Source organism: Macaca mulatta, chromosome 7, assembly GCF_049350105.2.
Source record: "Macaca mulatta isolate MMU2019108-1 chromosome 7, T2T-MMU8v2.0, whole genome shotgun sequence".
In the NCBI taxonomy this organism is placed as follows: Eukaryota; Metazoa; Chordata; class Mammalia; order Primates; family Cercopithecidae; genus Macaca; species Macaca mulatta.
Genome location: NC_133412.1, coordinates 99,887,203 through 99,903,010, shown reverse-complemented (window position 1 = coordinate 99,903,010; position 15,808 = coordinate 99,887,203). Strand labels below are relative to the sequence as shown.

At 34.7% G+C, this 15,808-nt stretch overlaps 1 long non-coding RNA gene across 1 annotated transcript in view; it reads left to right on the top strand.

Annotated features, from left to right (window-relative positions):
- The window catches only part of LOC144329664 (uncharacterized), a 50,985-nt gene that overhangs the window by 1,136 nt on the left and 34,041 nt on the right, over positions 1 to 15,808 (top strand). The window contains exons 2-3 of the long non-coding RNA XR_013395277.1: positions 197 to 295; positions 12,217 to 12,321. This is a non-coding gene — a long non-coding RNA (uncharacterized LOC144329664). The remainder of the gene's footprint in view (positions 1 to 196; positions 296 to 12,216; positions 12,322 to 15,808) is intronic.

The following is a 15,808-nucleotide window of genomic DNA, read 5'->3' as shown; positions in this document are numbered from 1 at the left end:
ATTAAGCATTCTTATGAAAGTTATGACGGGCCTCACAGATTGTAATTTGTAAGGCTTCGATAGATTGTCTTATTTTCTGAGTTATGTGTTATGCCAGAATATTTTAAACAAAATATAGTTTGCTCTAATAATTCTTCCACAGTCTTATTTACATTACTAAAATGCTTACTAATGCATTTTTTGATATTTTGCACAGATAAACATATACCTAGTTCTTTCCTGAAATACCAGAAATTGCAAGCTTGTCAAATTGTGATTAATGAGGATTTACTGGATATCAACATATGAGTCTTCGGTAAATAATGTTTATTCTTTTTAACTGAGTTGCATTATTCAACAACGAAGAACAGAGGAATGATAAATAACATGCTAACATGATAGAGATTTGAGTGAATGTTTTGTCTTCACAGATCTTCAACGATTTGAACAAATTCAGAATTCATTACAGCAGTTTTTCACATAAAACTAAAGAAAAAAAAAGATCAGTTCAATTTCTATGAGCCAGATATTGGAATTACTTGAAACAGGCTCGCGGTAGCTGTTCTCTGGGGAGAATAGTTGTTAACTCAATAGAATCAAGTCCTGAGATGGAGGGGGAGAAAAACAAACCAATCAAGGCTAATGGTTCCTGATGAACCCAGATTAAACACAGAGATTGGTCTGGTTTAAATATACTCAAGGGAACAGTCCTTCAGATAAGAGTATCAATTTTCACTCTGGGTCAATAGGATGAAGAGTGTGTGGTTAAAAATCAGATATTGCAAATGTATACAGCTTGAGTCAGGATGCCTGTTGGGGGGAAAAGAACACTTGGCAATCAGAAAAAAACCTGAAAGTACATGAAGAATTATAATGAGTATAGTCAAATAAAAAATATTAAATTTAACAAGATAATTTTTAAAATACTTAAAAATAAACATGCAGAAATCAGTAACTCGTATATATATATATATCAATATCTTAGAAAATTAAAAAGAACTGTAATTATGAACAACATAAACATACTTATGCATAATATTTAGGATTAAAGTGAAGAAAACTTCAGCAGTATTGAATAATATAAGCACTTAAATAAAGAGATATTACCATATGTAAGTTTAAATATTGTAAAGATTTAAGACATTTCTACAGATTAATTTTTAGATTTAAAGCAAATCTAATCAAAATCCCAACTTTTTACTTATAAAATAATACAAAAATTTAATTTATCAAAGCACGTATTGAAAAAAGGCAAATAAGAGATTTTACCATAAGGATGTTCAATGCAGCATCATTTAAAACAGAGAAAGATGTAATTGTTTACATAATAAATTACACTGCATCTGAAGGTTATGATTTTGTAGGCAAGTTGTTTTTTAACAATAATTTTTTAGATAAGTTACAAAAATGGTATGTATGTTATAATGATTTTTATTTTGAAAATACTCTGGAAATATAGTTATATATATTTTTACATACAGGGAAAAAAAAAAGTTTGAAACTCTCACTGCTCTTACCTAGGGGCAGATAAATCTCCCAAGACGGGAATGAAGAGGGCAATTCCACGATCTTATTTGAGGAACCCTCCTTGAGCAAACTCCACCTTTCATAACTCCCCACCTGCACGCCCACCCCGCCCCATGTATTGCTGTGTTCGTGTTTTTCTCTTCAATCTGATTCTTGATAATTTTTTCAAGGGAATAATTATAATTTTTTCTCACTGCTTTTATCAACATGTTTATGTATATGTATGCATTTATTCATTTTATAATACCTTCCATTGCTAAGGTTTTGAAGCTGAAAAGGAAAGCTACAGTATGCATTCATTCTGTAATCTTGAAACAAAACTGGAGACATTTTGGCAATGGCAGTCAAGACTGCCTTATCTCTGTGTTTGCAGTGTTCATGATTGGGTGATGGAATTATGAATGCTTTTCATTTTCTTTGAGTAAATCCATGCTATCCAAATTGTTCATTCTCGGCATATATTGTTTTACAATCCTAAAATCTATACTATTTGTTTCTGTTTTTAATATCCCTAACAATATCTGGTAAAATGAAGAAAAATTAAAAGTATTTTTGAAATACTTTCATTTTTATTGTCTTGGATCACTTAGAGAAAGAAAGTGGACATTTTTCTAGTAAGAAATACACTTAAACAAGTTTGAATTAAACTCAAGTATTTAAGACTGATTTACTGTTCACCTGAATTCCATTTTATCAACCCTTTTATGTATCCTAGTTTAATATATGTAGAGGACATGTTTTCAACTCTCTAAAAAAAATTTCCACAGAGATTGTGTTAAGTGCACATGGTATTAGAGGATAACCTCTTTGAGAATAAACACTGTGCTAAATGCATTTTTGTATCCTTCCTTGTGGCTAGCATAGGGCCTTACACAAGTACACAATGAAACACACAAGTAGTTAAGACTGACTTAAGATCCACTTCAACCCCATTTTATCAATCATATCCTAGTTTGATATGTTTAGAGGATATGTTTTCAATTATCTAAAAATATTTTAAAGATGTCTGAAAATATTCTATATCATTATGTTGAAAATAATAAATTTGGGATATACGTTGCTCTTAATTATTATAAACTCTCTGGTTTATTATCTTAAAAAAAAAACTCTGTGAGGATATACATATGCTTCCATGAATCATTATATGCTTGAGATCTAACTGATCCCATTATTTGACTTTTTACTTTTAGGAATATTCTCCTATCATTATTTCAGAAAGGAGAATGACCTTGACCTTATAAGCACAGAGAATCAAGTAGAACTGACTAGCATGTAGTGCTACTGTCTTTTTACGTGTTGAAAAGATACGCACTTTTTTTAGTCCCCAAAAGGGGTCAAAATAAATGTGGCAAGCTGGTTATTGGTCTCAGATTAGAGTCATATCTTCCCAAGGGGCATTCAAACTAGACCGTTAAGAAAAATGGGTTACCGGGACAAAAATTATCATAAGATGATATACACCTACATAGGAGTCCAAGGGACTTCTGTGTTTTATTAGGGCTCTGAAAATATGCAATATGAATGAACTCTATTTATTTTGTTGAACTGAGTTTACTAAAAAAATTAAAAGTTTGTGTCTGCTGAAAATATGTACATTCTACATAGGGTTCCAGCAAGTATGAGGAAAAAAAAAAAAAAATCTAATTTGACTGGACCGCTGGTTGATTTCCTAAAGTCCCATTGCTTCCGATTTCTCAGTGATGACATACTTTCCTGCAGTCAATATGCATCTCTTAATTTGTTTGCAGGAAAGTTGGCCTCTTTTGCCTTCTCAAATCACACTTTGTAATCAATGACTATGTTCTAAATGGAATTCAGAAATGTCTTTAGAAATCGAGGGCAGTTTCAATAAATTATTTTTAGCCTGCTCTCCTTCTAGGAACTTATTACTACCATAGCATAGCAGTGATTTTTCTTTCCTTACATCTGCAAACCAACACACATTCTACTACAATAGTCCAGGATTTACAGAGCGGCCACATACTATGAATAGATTTTGTTCAATAAAATCTATTCCCAATTCACTCTTGGAAACATGCCATATTTACATGGTTCTTGTAATATTTCAAAACATAGAAATTAACAATTCAGTCACTTGGCCTATTAAATAAATTTTCAATATCTGCATGTGCAACAAAGTCTTACTTTTTAGGAAACTAAGAAACTTCTAATACTATTAAAACATCCAGGATGAGTAAGATACTCAGACTTGGGATTTGAAGTCAAAATTAAATTACAGTAATAAGTAATAATTACACCTTAGAGTAAGCTATTTCATTTATATTTGAGTGATGGCTGTTCCAAAAAATATCTTTCTCAGAGACTGGTTAGTTCATGACACTATCATTTTATTTGAAGTACTATATATTCATACCATTTCAGTTAGCACTGGTGAGGTAAACCTCAGAAGCAGATGACCTGTGCAAGATCATCTGAGTATACATTTCTGAACTTGAATATTGCATCTTAAGAAGGCATTGTCCTTGATTTGTCTATTCTACAAAAATTTTTACCTATAAACAACAATAAATGCCAAAACCTTAAGGAGATTCTACATTAATGTTTAGCAAAAATACATTCAAATAGTTAATCCATTTGGACAAAATACACGAGTAAAGAAACAATCAAAGCCAAAAGCAGAGTAAAGATACTACCGGAACTGTTATTAAAGTTGTGGTTCAAGGCTATCAATAAGGTCACTTAACGTAGGTCATAGAGTTCACTAAGACTGAGACAAAGCTACAGAGCAGGTGCTGATGACGTATATTTATAGTTCATTCACTCACTGACAAACCCAATGCTATCTATGAACCATTGCTCACTGTGGGACTGTTCCTAGTCAAGGGATACAGCAGCGAAAAACATAGACAAAGTCCTTCTCATGCTGTCATGGCTCTTCCATTTTAGATGAAGCCAAGGAGAAGGAGGAGCTCCTCAACAGATAGATAGAGAGAGAGAGAGAGAGAGAGAGAGAGATAGTTTAACTTAAGGTAGTGATAAGTGTTATGAGCAAAAGCAATGTATCACATTCTCAAACGACCATATTGTACCACATCTCTTGAAAATATACTTTAAAACGGCTTCAGTATAACATTGTTAGAATTTAAAAAACATCAAGAAAACAACTTTTCAGGGGATAATTCATATACATACTTATACAAGTAACTTCTCTGAACTTACTAGTAGCAGGATTAGTGTAAGACCTAGCATTTTCTTAATTCTAGGCTTGTGCTTAGATGTATGCCTTAGCTTTCAGCTTTCATTAGCCATAGGTTACATTTAACTTTAAAGATTATAGTATTACCTCAAGAAGAGTATTAGAATAAAATTCAGTAAATGAGGATTCTAGAGATTCAAGAGATCATGAGCAAATTCTAATCTCTTTGTGTTGGTTTCTTCCAACTAACAAATGTGGATAAGCTTTTTCAAATAAATATAGAGGAGTTTTGAGAATTTCTATCCGATTCAATTCCTAATATTCCAGCTATTGTGACAAGCATGGGGGTGCATCAAGGAAGACAAACACTAAATAATTCATTATACATATTAGAAAAGTGGAGACCTACCCATTTTTTTAGAGAAGATAAGCCACAATAAAATTTGAGCATACACTTGAAGAGTGAGCAAATATTAATGCATATACTAAGTAGCATATTTGAACTCTTTGAGGTTCCCTGGAAGAATGGCAATCAGTATTTGTCTAACGACAGTAGCGAAAGTCACACTATCATAATATCATATCAGAAGATATAGAACAATCCCCAAATCTCAAATAAATAATATATATGAAAATAAATGAAGTCTTGGTAGTTAATATGCTCCTCACTAAATTCCTGAATAAAATGTGGCCCAACCTATTAAAACTTTAGGGCATGGCTAAATCTTACAGGTATTTTCAGAACGAGTTATTAACCTTCTCCCTGTTTCCTCCTTAGTTTCTCATTTTTTATATTCTTCATTCTCTCCTTTCATTACAAACAATCACACTAGTTACTAAACAGCATAGTCAAGATAAAGTGGCCCCTGAAATTATTCATCTTGCGCTGAAGTCATTGAGAACAGAGTGAATAAGTTGTAAGCAGTTGTCTCTCCAGAAGCCATCTAGTTATAAGAGAAAAGGTGAAATACTAATTTCTCTATGAACTTTGTTTTTAAAAACAAATTTTTATAAATTGCATAAAGTTGATCATTACAGTAAAAAATGCCCTTTAATTTGACTTAAATATCAAGTTTTTGTGATGAATCCTTCTACACATATTATAGTGACAGAACAAAGAAATAAGATTTCCAGGGCTCACAATAGCTACATCAATTTTCCATTAAAAGCTTCAGAATTTAGCTGATCTCATTTAGTAATAACCTAATTAGTGAAGGTAAGGAAATAATAACATGCATCAATCTATTATCTTTTTTATATAAATTATATAATGAAATTAATTTACAGCCATAAGAATACAGGTTATAAATGACTCTGATAATGTGTTAACACACTAGAAACCCAATTGAACCTATAAGTACATATTTCTTCACTGAAATTGCTCAAAATCCATTCATCAAATTGTTTCATCTAAATTCATTTCCCACCGGTAAGGAGAAAAGGGGATAGAAGAAGAAAGATGAGAGAGGTAGGAATGAAGGAATTCCTGGTGTTATAGCCCTGTGCCAAATTTTAAGCTTTTCAAATACCTAACAGAAAAGATAAACCATCTAGTATGTTGTCATACTAAACACAACAAATGATGGCTCTTGTCCCCAGTTTCAATTAAATGCTAAGAAATATAGTTCATGACCTTATTTGTTTTGTTTGTTTTCCTACAAGAGCTCCAAAGAGCCATTTCAAAATGATCGTTCTTTTTAAAGGTTGGCGTTGTTCCTCTTATCACCCTTATTTGCATTTATATTTTAGAATAAGAATTTTATGATACAAAATCCTCAATATGCACCTGATGGCCTTTTGAATTCTCCCCAATAAACACTGGCATATCTACACACATACACACACACACACACACACAAACACACACACACACACACACACACAAAGTTCATCAGGCCATATGCCACAATTATTTTACCTTCTCAAGACTAATCTTTTTTTGTCATAAAGTCACTGGATTATTGTTTCTATATATTCTGAAATGACATCTACTGCATACCTCCTTAAATATTTTACTTTATATAGAAGTAGAGAGCAGAAGAGGAGGAATAGGAGAAGCACTGTGAAACTCTAAGTCAAAGACGGGTGTTTTGTTGTTGTTGTTTTGGTTGGTATAACATTTAATAGGTACAGGAAAATGAAAAATCTCTCCTTCAATAGAACATCCTACGTAAGTAGCCACAGTGAACCTCTCCCTGATGACCCCTCAAGAAAGAACAATTGCCAAGTGTCTGTACATAGGCCAAAGGGACTATCTCAACATTCAAATTATTTGAAATATGCATTATTTTAACATTCATGTAAAATTTCAATTTTGCTTCCTTAAAACAATACCAACTTATTTTCACTTATTAAAAATTCCTGGTCAGGCACTGTGGCTCATGTCTGTAATCCCAGCACTTTGGGAGACTGAGGCGGGTGGATCACCTGAGGTCAGGAGTTTGAGAGCAGCCAGCTAACACGGTGAAACCCCATTGCTACTAAAAATACAAAAATTAGCCAGGCGTGGTGGCGGATGCCTATAATCCCAGGTACTCAGGAGGCTGAGGCAGGAGGATTGCTTGAACCCAGGGAGTTGGAGGTTGCAGTGAGCCGAGATCACGCCATTGCACCCCAGCCTGGGCGACAAGAGCAAAACTCCTTTTTAAAAATAAAAAAATTCCAAACCTTCTGGTAATATTTCAGCCCCACACCACCATATGCTCCCAGAGGGATCCATAACCAACCATGAGATGCATAAACAAAGGTGACCTTCTGGATGAGGTACACTGGCTTATGGAAAATTATTAAATGCATGCTATAATTGACCTTAAGAGGTTATATAATCGAACCACAGTTTCTAGGTATGATTATATTTGGTCTAAACATAACAATATAATTTCTGTTTGAAAATTTCCAGAAGGGGAGGTAACATATCTTACCATATTTTAAATTATAGTGCTCAACAAAGTATTCAAATCTAAAAATTCTCTTTCTCAGTGAAAAGTCATCTATTCCTTTCCACCCTAGGTTGCAATGAAGGACAGCTATTAACTATTACTACATCATCATTATTATCTTTTAACATTAGAAGCTCAAGAAAGTTACATTTTGTTAAGAAAAAGCTGATTTTTACTCAGAACTGTGCAAGAGCTGTGAAATGATAATAGCAGTAAAAATAGCAATAGATTTGAAACTCCATCTACAATACCTCTGCAAGCTCAGGGGGACAGAGAAACTAAGGCATTGCCTCTGCAAGCTCAGGGGGACAGAGAAACTAAGGCATTGCCCCATCCAAGGTCATGCAGAATTTAAAAAAAAAAAAAAAAAGAGTCAATAGGAAGCCAATCCAGGAGTTTCAGTCTCCTGTTCTTACTGCTTCAATAGTCTCACCATCATTAAAGTTCTTTTTCATTCAGGTTAGACAGAGCCCTATGGGATTCATTCCCCCTTGTGTGTGTTGCTTGGCTGAGCCATACATTTCTATTGGCCCTATTGATTAGGCATCTGCTTCCTCTGTGAGGATAGTTTGCTCTTGTGGAACTGTGTTTAGCAGCTGTTACAGTTCAGATGAGTGTTGACAGGATGAAAATTAAATTAACACCCAATAACATTTTAACACCTGGTCCAACAACTGCAATATCATTGAATTTCACCTTTTCAAAATTGCTTCGGGAGTTAATTCATCCTTACTTTGACTTTGACCTGAGGAGACATTCCTGTAATTTTGCCACAAAAGACTCTCTCCTGACTGTTCATTTATAATTTCCATGAACCTCCCTCTGATCCATGTTTAGGGACTACATGGCCAGTTTTTGGAAAATACACAGAATAAATATCTTATTGGAAGATGTGCCACCCTCTTGATCACAGCTAAAGAATGAGCACAAACAAAAACATTAACCGAAAAGAATGTGTTTCACTGTAGCATAAGCCAGACTGATGGGCAAGTAACCATCTTACCAGAGAAAATGAACTCAGAAAGAATGCAGGTTTCACACACTTGTGACTTTCTCAGTCTTGATTGGCTTGTGAATAATGTTGGAAGGAGGATGTAAAGCACTGTCTTGAAGCCAGTGGACTCTGAAGTCAGTCGGCCTGGTTGAAAACTTCACCTTGGCTGCTCCCTAAGCATATGACATTGTATAAAATACTTCAATCCTTAAGCCTCACTTTCTTCATAAAATGCAACTAACAATGGTGTCTATTATGCAGGATTATTTTGATGATTATACAATCCATGTAAAACTCTTAAAGTGCTAGTGCCCGACAAGGTCCTAAGTCAGCCTAAGGTACCATATTATCTCACAGTCTCCCTGAACTGAAAGGGAGCTTTGAGATCATTTATCTTGCCCTCTCATTTTACATTAAGCAAGCACAAAGGGGTTCAGCAATTTCTCAAGGATGTTTATTTTGTAGTTAGAGCTGAGAAACAAACCCAGGTTTCCTCATCAGAACTTTTATTTTCTTTTTATAAAACTGCCAACTTCTATTTTAACACGCTATTTATTTAGAAAACATTCTGTGTCCGTGCTATGGAATTTATCCACTTAAGCTCCTTTTGTATTTCTCTTTCTCCTCTGGGAGGCGGAAATGGTGTTATTTGCTATTGGCCAGAGCTATTAAGAGGCATAGGTAATAAAAATATTATACTATCATTTGCTGTTTAGAATTCCTATCAGATGCTAGGTGCCCTGACAAAGATAAATATAACACAGTACCTAACTTACAAGAAAGCAAGGAAAAAATGGTATCACACCACCACATAAAAAATACAGTCTATTAACAATTGTTAGAAAATGATAATCCATTTTGTGGATTTTCCAGGATCATTATGTCTTTTCTTGTTTTTGTTGCCTTCAATTTTATTGCTAATTATATCTGTACTGAAGGAGGACTAGCAGAAGAGAGAACAGCATTTTTTAATTTGGGTAGCGTTGCACATATTAACAATGATTTTGGCAAATGTTTTGTATTTCTAAGATTGATATTTTAGGCTGTAATGAGATTTTAGGATTAACTGTAAATTGTATTTATCTATTTTTCCCACCTGCCCTTTCCCCAACAAAAAGTAATACAGACTCAAGAGTTTTTCTTTTTGTTTTATGATAGATTATCCACCCCCAACTTTTTTTCTTTTCATCCTAAACGTATGGTAGTGATAAAATAGGCACAATTTGCAAAACACAATTTGGCGGTGATAATTACTTTCACACATGATACTTTAAAAAAATAATTTTAATTATTTTAAATAAAACATCCCAATCCTTTATTATTAAACTTGCAAAATTCAATGTAAGCATTAGTTTCTCAGAAAAATGACATTTTGTAAAATGAGGTATAATTTCATGAAAAAAAAAATGACAGATGGGAGGGGCAGGTGTGAAGATTTTAACTATTCTAACCAGCTAGTATGAGAAAAGCAGTTCTCCAGAAGTACAAATCAAATGGTGGAAAGTATTGAATGTTTTCAAAATGTTATATAATTGCTTAATTGCCTCACTCTCCTAAATGGTTCCCTGTGTCCCCTCAGGCAAATAAAGCCTTCATTACCCTAACTGTAGAAGGGATCTAATCACCCTGGGGAGAATATGCATATAATTTGAAATATATAAGCATTAATGATATAATAATGTGCTCAGCAACACATATATCACTGATTCCATCTATATTTCCCAGATAAAGGTATATGTATCTGGAGAAAGGTGTATTTTTCACTAAAAATAATGAGACCAGTAACAGTTTAAAAATATTTTTAGCTATCTAAGCATGCATTTAAAACAGGAAGAAAAGTTATGGTTCTCAAATTCTCATAGATATGATAGTGTATTTTATCAATCCTTTGCAGAACCAATTACTAAGCATCTAAAAATACTCCTACTAAAACTAATACATTCACACTATGATCAGGATTAATATTTTAATGTTGTATGAAGAATGAGAAAAGATAATCTTTACAGACCTAAAATATGTTTGAGCAGTTTTAAGAGCCTTGGCAACCAGTGACACTTTGCTTTGGGATATTTTAATTATACTTTACTATAGTAAGATATGGTCAACTAGGGAAAAAATATTGTTTTCCTAGGAGAAAGAGAAGCCAAAAAAAAAAAAAAAGTGGAATAGAAATCAGGAAAACGTCTCATCTATGTCATTGCCAATATATAGTTATCAAGTAATAATTCATAAAATCATAGAACTAGAAGAAATATTAGTATTCCATTCAGTCCACGCTCATGCCTCCTGGAAGTCAGTAGAAAATAAGAAAAAAAAAGGGAAAAACAACTATAGACTTTTGAATAAAAAACAGCAGCTCAGCCAGGCATGGTGGCTCATGTCTGTAATCCTAGCACTTTGGGAGGTCAAGTTGGGTGGATCACCTGAGGTAGGGAGTTTGAGAGCAGCCTGGCCAACACAGTGAAACCTTGTCTCTACTAAAAATACAAAAATTAGCTGTGTGTGGTGATGTGTGCCTGAAATGCCAGCTACTTGGGAGGCTGAGTCAGGAGAATCACTTGAACCTGGGAGGTGGAGGCTGAAGGAAGCTGAGATCATGCCACTGCACTCCAGCCTAGGTGACAGAGTGAAACTCTATCTCATACAAAACAAAACAAAAAACAAAACAAAATAAAAAAATCCAGCCACTCATCAGCCTCTGATACTATTTAAAAATATTCATGATAATGTTGGCAACCAAAGCAGGCAGAGCTCCTTTTTACCACTTCATCAGACATAAAATTAACAGTAATAATAATTAATTAATTAATTAAAATACCAGAGAAACACAACCCAGAATATTGGGGATCATCTGATAGGAACACTTTATTTTACAGATAAGATGACCATCCCTGTAAATTATGGCATGTGTTCTCCATGGCTACACAGATAGAAAAAACAAGATGCAAATGGAGGGACATTACCTGGCAGGCCAACATACGTTTTAGGACACCAAGCTAGTAGTCAAGCTTGCTCTATTATTAGTTATTAGTTAACACTTAAGTGGTAGCAGAAACTAACAGGAGTCTGAAATTCTAGAACTTTTAGTTTATTTGCCAAAGGGAATCGCGATCTCAGCCTCTAGGGCATCTCAGATAAATGGCATGGAAGTCATTTATTTTGATGTCTACCAGCCTGTCTTCCAGCACTCTAAGCTGCTACAGATGACTGCTAATAACTATATCCAAATAAAAAAATGTTTGGAAGGGAAAGTTCAAATGTATAGATTTGGTACCAATATATATTAGCAGGAAAATTACATATATATATATACACACACACACACACACATATATATCTCTGGTGGAAAATTAATCAAATAATCAAAATATTATTTATTACAGATATATATTGCTAATGTACTATTTGACATAACCTATGGTCATTATTGAAATTCTTTAGATATATTCTTTGGGTATTCTATAAGAAGGTTAAGATTCATAATCTTTGCCACCATCTCAATAGATTTTTTATGTATTTTTCTGATTTTACTTTTAATACAAACCACTATTAAGACAAGAAACAAGCCAACAAACAAATACGTTTCCCATGGTAACTGGAACTCATCCTCTCTACCACAGATCACCAAGAAAGCAAAGTGTATTCCATCTGCATGAGAATGGATGGAAGGCTAGAAATAGGCTAGAAATACCAAGAATATAATGTTCTGACCTAAGAACTCTGAGGTGAGAATGTTCTTCAAAACAGTCTTGACAGATACACATAATCAAGATGGCATGTTGCTGTGGCATACCATACCCACATCCATGTGAAACACAACATATAAAAGGGAAAAAAAATGGAGAAAGACAGAGTCATTCTTTGGCTGATCTCTTATACATTGCATCACCACCAAATGTTAAGTAAACAAGAAAGCAAATTTTAACCGGGGGCGGGGGGGATGTCCTTTATCTAGAGATTTTTATTTAAAGTTTTATTACAAACTGGAAAAAGAAATGTAATTATATTTGCTTTCAGAGATGGATCAGGCTTAATACATTTATACAAATGTAGCCTTCCTAAGAAAATAGATATTTAAGCTTTGGTTCCTGGGAGTTCCTAAAACTGAGGATGAAGTGAAATTGCCTTTGGAGTCAGTTAGACACCCAGAATGAACTTCAAGATGAACTAAGGGAATAGGAAGAAAAAACAAATATAACCTATCACTGAAATTATATTCTTTACATAACTATAACCTTGTTATCTAATGAAAAATTTTATGAATTGAAATCTATTTGATTTATTTTAGTGATTATACTTAAAATATACAATTAGTCAAAACATTTCCCATCTGAGCTATTAGTATTTTGTAGAAAGAATGAGTTTCCAAATATTTAAAAAACAATCACATTCTTAATAAGCTCACAAATTATCGTTAATTATTGCAAAAAGTTAATAGATAAATGTGGGCTAGTAACTTACTTTTACAGAAATAACAAAAGTAAGCTCAGATAGTCTCCATACTATAATAAAGGCTCTTCCATAATTGAAACACAAATGCTTTTACTTACAAACACATGCAGTTAATGTTGATTAGGGATTTTGGGTGTATTTAATCTGTAGTGAGGGCTGACACATTTAAGACTTGACCTGGACAGGACACAAAATGTTCAACAGCACAATTCCATGGCTGAAACAAAGATGGAGTTTCATCATTCAAGGAGAACGCTCATAGATTTAGCCACTATTGATATGTACCTAGAGTTTGACTCTTTTCTCAAAGCTCTCTAAGTAGTCCATTTCTAAATTGCCTTCTAATATGATCTCATCTTAGAATCTACATGACTTTGTATTTAAAAATTCTTACTGAAATAACTTCACTTCTCTATATTTATTCAATTCATCTCACTCTTATTCTCAGGTGAGGTGATAATACCATGTTCACCGTCTTCAAAAAAATTTATTTACTTTTTTGAGACAAAGTCTCACTCTGTTCCATAGGCTGAAGTGAAGTGGCATGACCACGGCTCGCTGCAACCTCCACTTCCCAGTCAAGCGATTTTCCTGCCTCAGCCTCCCTAATAGTTGGAATTACAGGCACCCACCACCATGTCCAGCTAATTTTTGTATTTTTAGTAGACATGGGGTTTCACCAATTATAATTTTTAAAGTATTTATTTAGGTCATCTGAAAAGCAGACAGCAAGATGGGAATAGACTTTCAAGATATTTTTTCAGTTGGAAACAACTGCAAAGGATAAAGGGGAGGAAGCAGGATGAGGCAGAGAAATTCTTCAGACTGCAATGCAGATCTGATGTTTTTGACAAGAAAGGGAAAGAAAGAGAGTGGGGCAGGTAGTGTCTCAGACTTCAATGCAGCTCTGAGAAAATCTCAGCCAGAAGGATAGGAGTTCCCAAACCAAACTTTCCTACTAGAGAAGTCCAGCCGGGCGCGGTGGCTCAAGCCTGTAATCCCAGCACTTTGGGAGGTCGAGACGGGCGGATCACGAGGTCAGGAGATCGAGACCATCCTGGCTAACACGGTGAAACCCCGTCTCTACTAAAAAATACAAAAAAAACTAGCCGGGCGAGGTGGCAGGCGCCTGTAGTCCCAGCTACTCGGGAGGCTGAGGCAGGAGAATGGCGTGAACCCGGGAGGCGGAGCTTGCAGTGAGCTGAGATCCGGCCACTGCACTCCAGCCTGGGCGACAGAGCGAGACTCCGTCTCAAAAAAAAAAAAAAAAAAAAAAAAGAGAAGTCCAATGTCTCATCAGAATGGGCCGCCATCAGAGGCTTTCAATAGCAGAGCTCAATGGTACATTTCTATGTCTGCCTTGGTAGTTTTGAACTCTTCCTGCATATCTATGAGAATTGTAACCTGGAATATGTAGATACTTTGCAAATGCCCAAAAGTTAGGCAAGAATCTGTCTATCAACTTACCTTCCAATTGGAGATAGGAATTCTATTAGTGTCACAGTGACAAAGCACTCAAACCGACACAATTGCCTTCTAACAAACACTGTAATTAGAATAATACAGCTTTCGTTCACATGGGAAATTAGAAAACAACCCGGAGGACTTTATTCTCTATTTCTATGGATGTCTCTTTATTTTTCTCATGATTGATCAAATATATATTGGAATAAGTTTTTCAGTAAGGGTAACATACTTCTTCAGAATATGCATATGTAAGAACTCCTTTTTATTGCCTTTGCAGATACACACCAACTTGACTGAGAGGAGATAAAGGAATTGCAATTTAGTCAATGATACTGTTCCATAAGATGAGGCACATTTTTCTCCCATTCCCCCACTGCCACCTGCACAATTCTTAACAGACCAAGGTAGAACTGCCGCTATTGCCAAGTCTGAAGGGATGTGGAGTTTGAGGATGAGACACTCCAAAGTCACTGAGGAACAAACAGAGAAATGAACTCAACTACATAGAAACTGGTAGTTACTTTAACTTGTTTTATCATACGTCATTTTACTCTCTTATTTGGAGAGGTTAGGAGGATAAAACTCATGCAACATAGACTCCTTTGGAAACTGGGTTTCTAGATGTGAATTAGCTGCCTTCACATGGCATTTCAGGGCAGTGGTGGCTGGCAAGCAAGTTTTGACAGGAAGGTTTTCGCCTCAGACAGGCTGAACATTCTGATCCCTTGTCATCTACCATCAGCATATATGATGGCAGCGGAAGTAGCCCTGGGAATAGCAGGGTTTTGTGATCTTATAGCAAAAAGTCTAATGGTAATCTGCTTGCAATGTTTTTGTAAAAAAGTAATTTCCTGTAGAAAGCCTCTTTCTGCATGGTTTTGGTTTTTCTGAACAGAAACCTGAACTAACACAATGATCGTGCTATAGAACTATGTGTGTGATAGGGAGGTAAATGGATGGAGATCATAAGGTGGAAAGCTATAGAATAACTGCACTTGCATCAAGATGGAAAAGTACCATGGAAAGGTCATGATGCTGCTTATTGAAGACCAAGAATCTTCCAAAAGAAAGGAAACCTAGTTAGTAAATTATGGGATAAGAATATCCTGGAATGAAATACAGAGATGATGCGTATGTAAAATGGTTAATTTGCTGTGAAGTCAAGTAGTTCCTGAATGGATTAAACATAATTCAGATATTATCCAGAAATTTCACTCCTAGGATATATCCAATACAAATGAAAACATAGGTTCATACACAAACTTGTACACAAATGTTTATAGCAGTTATTTA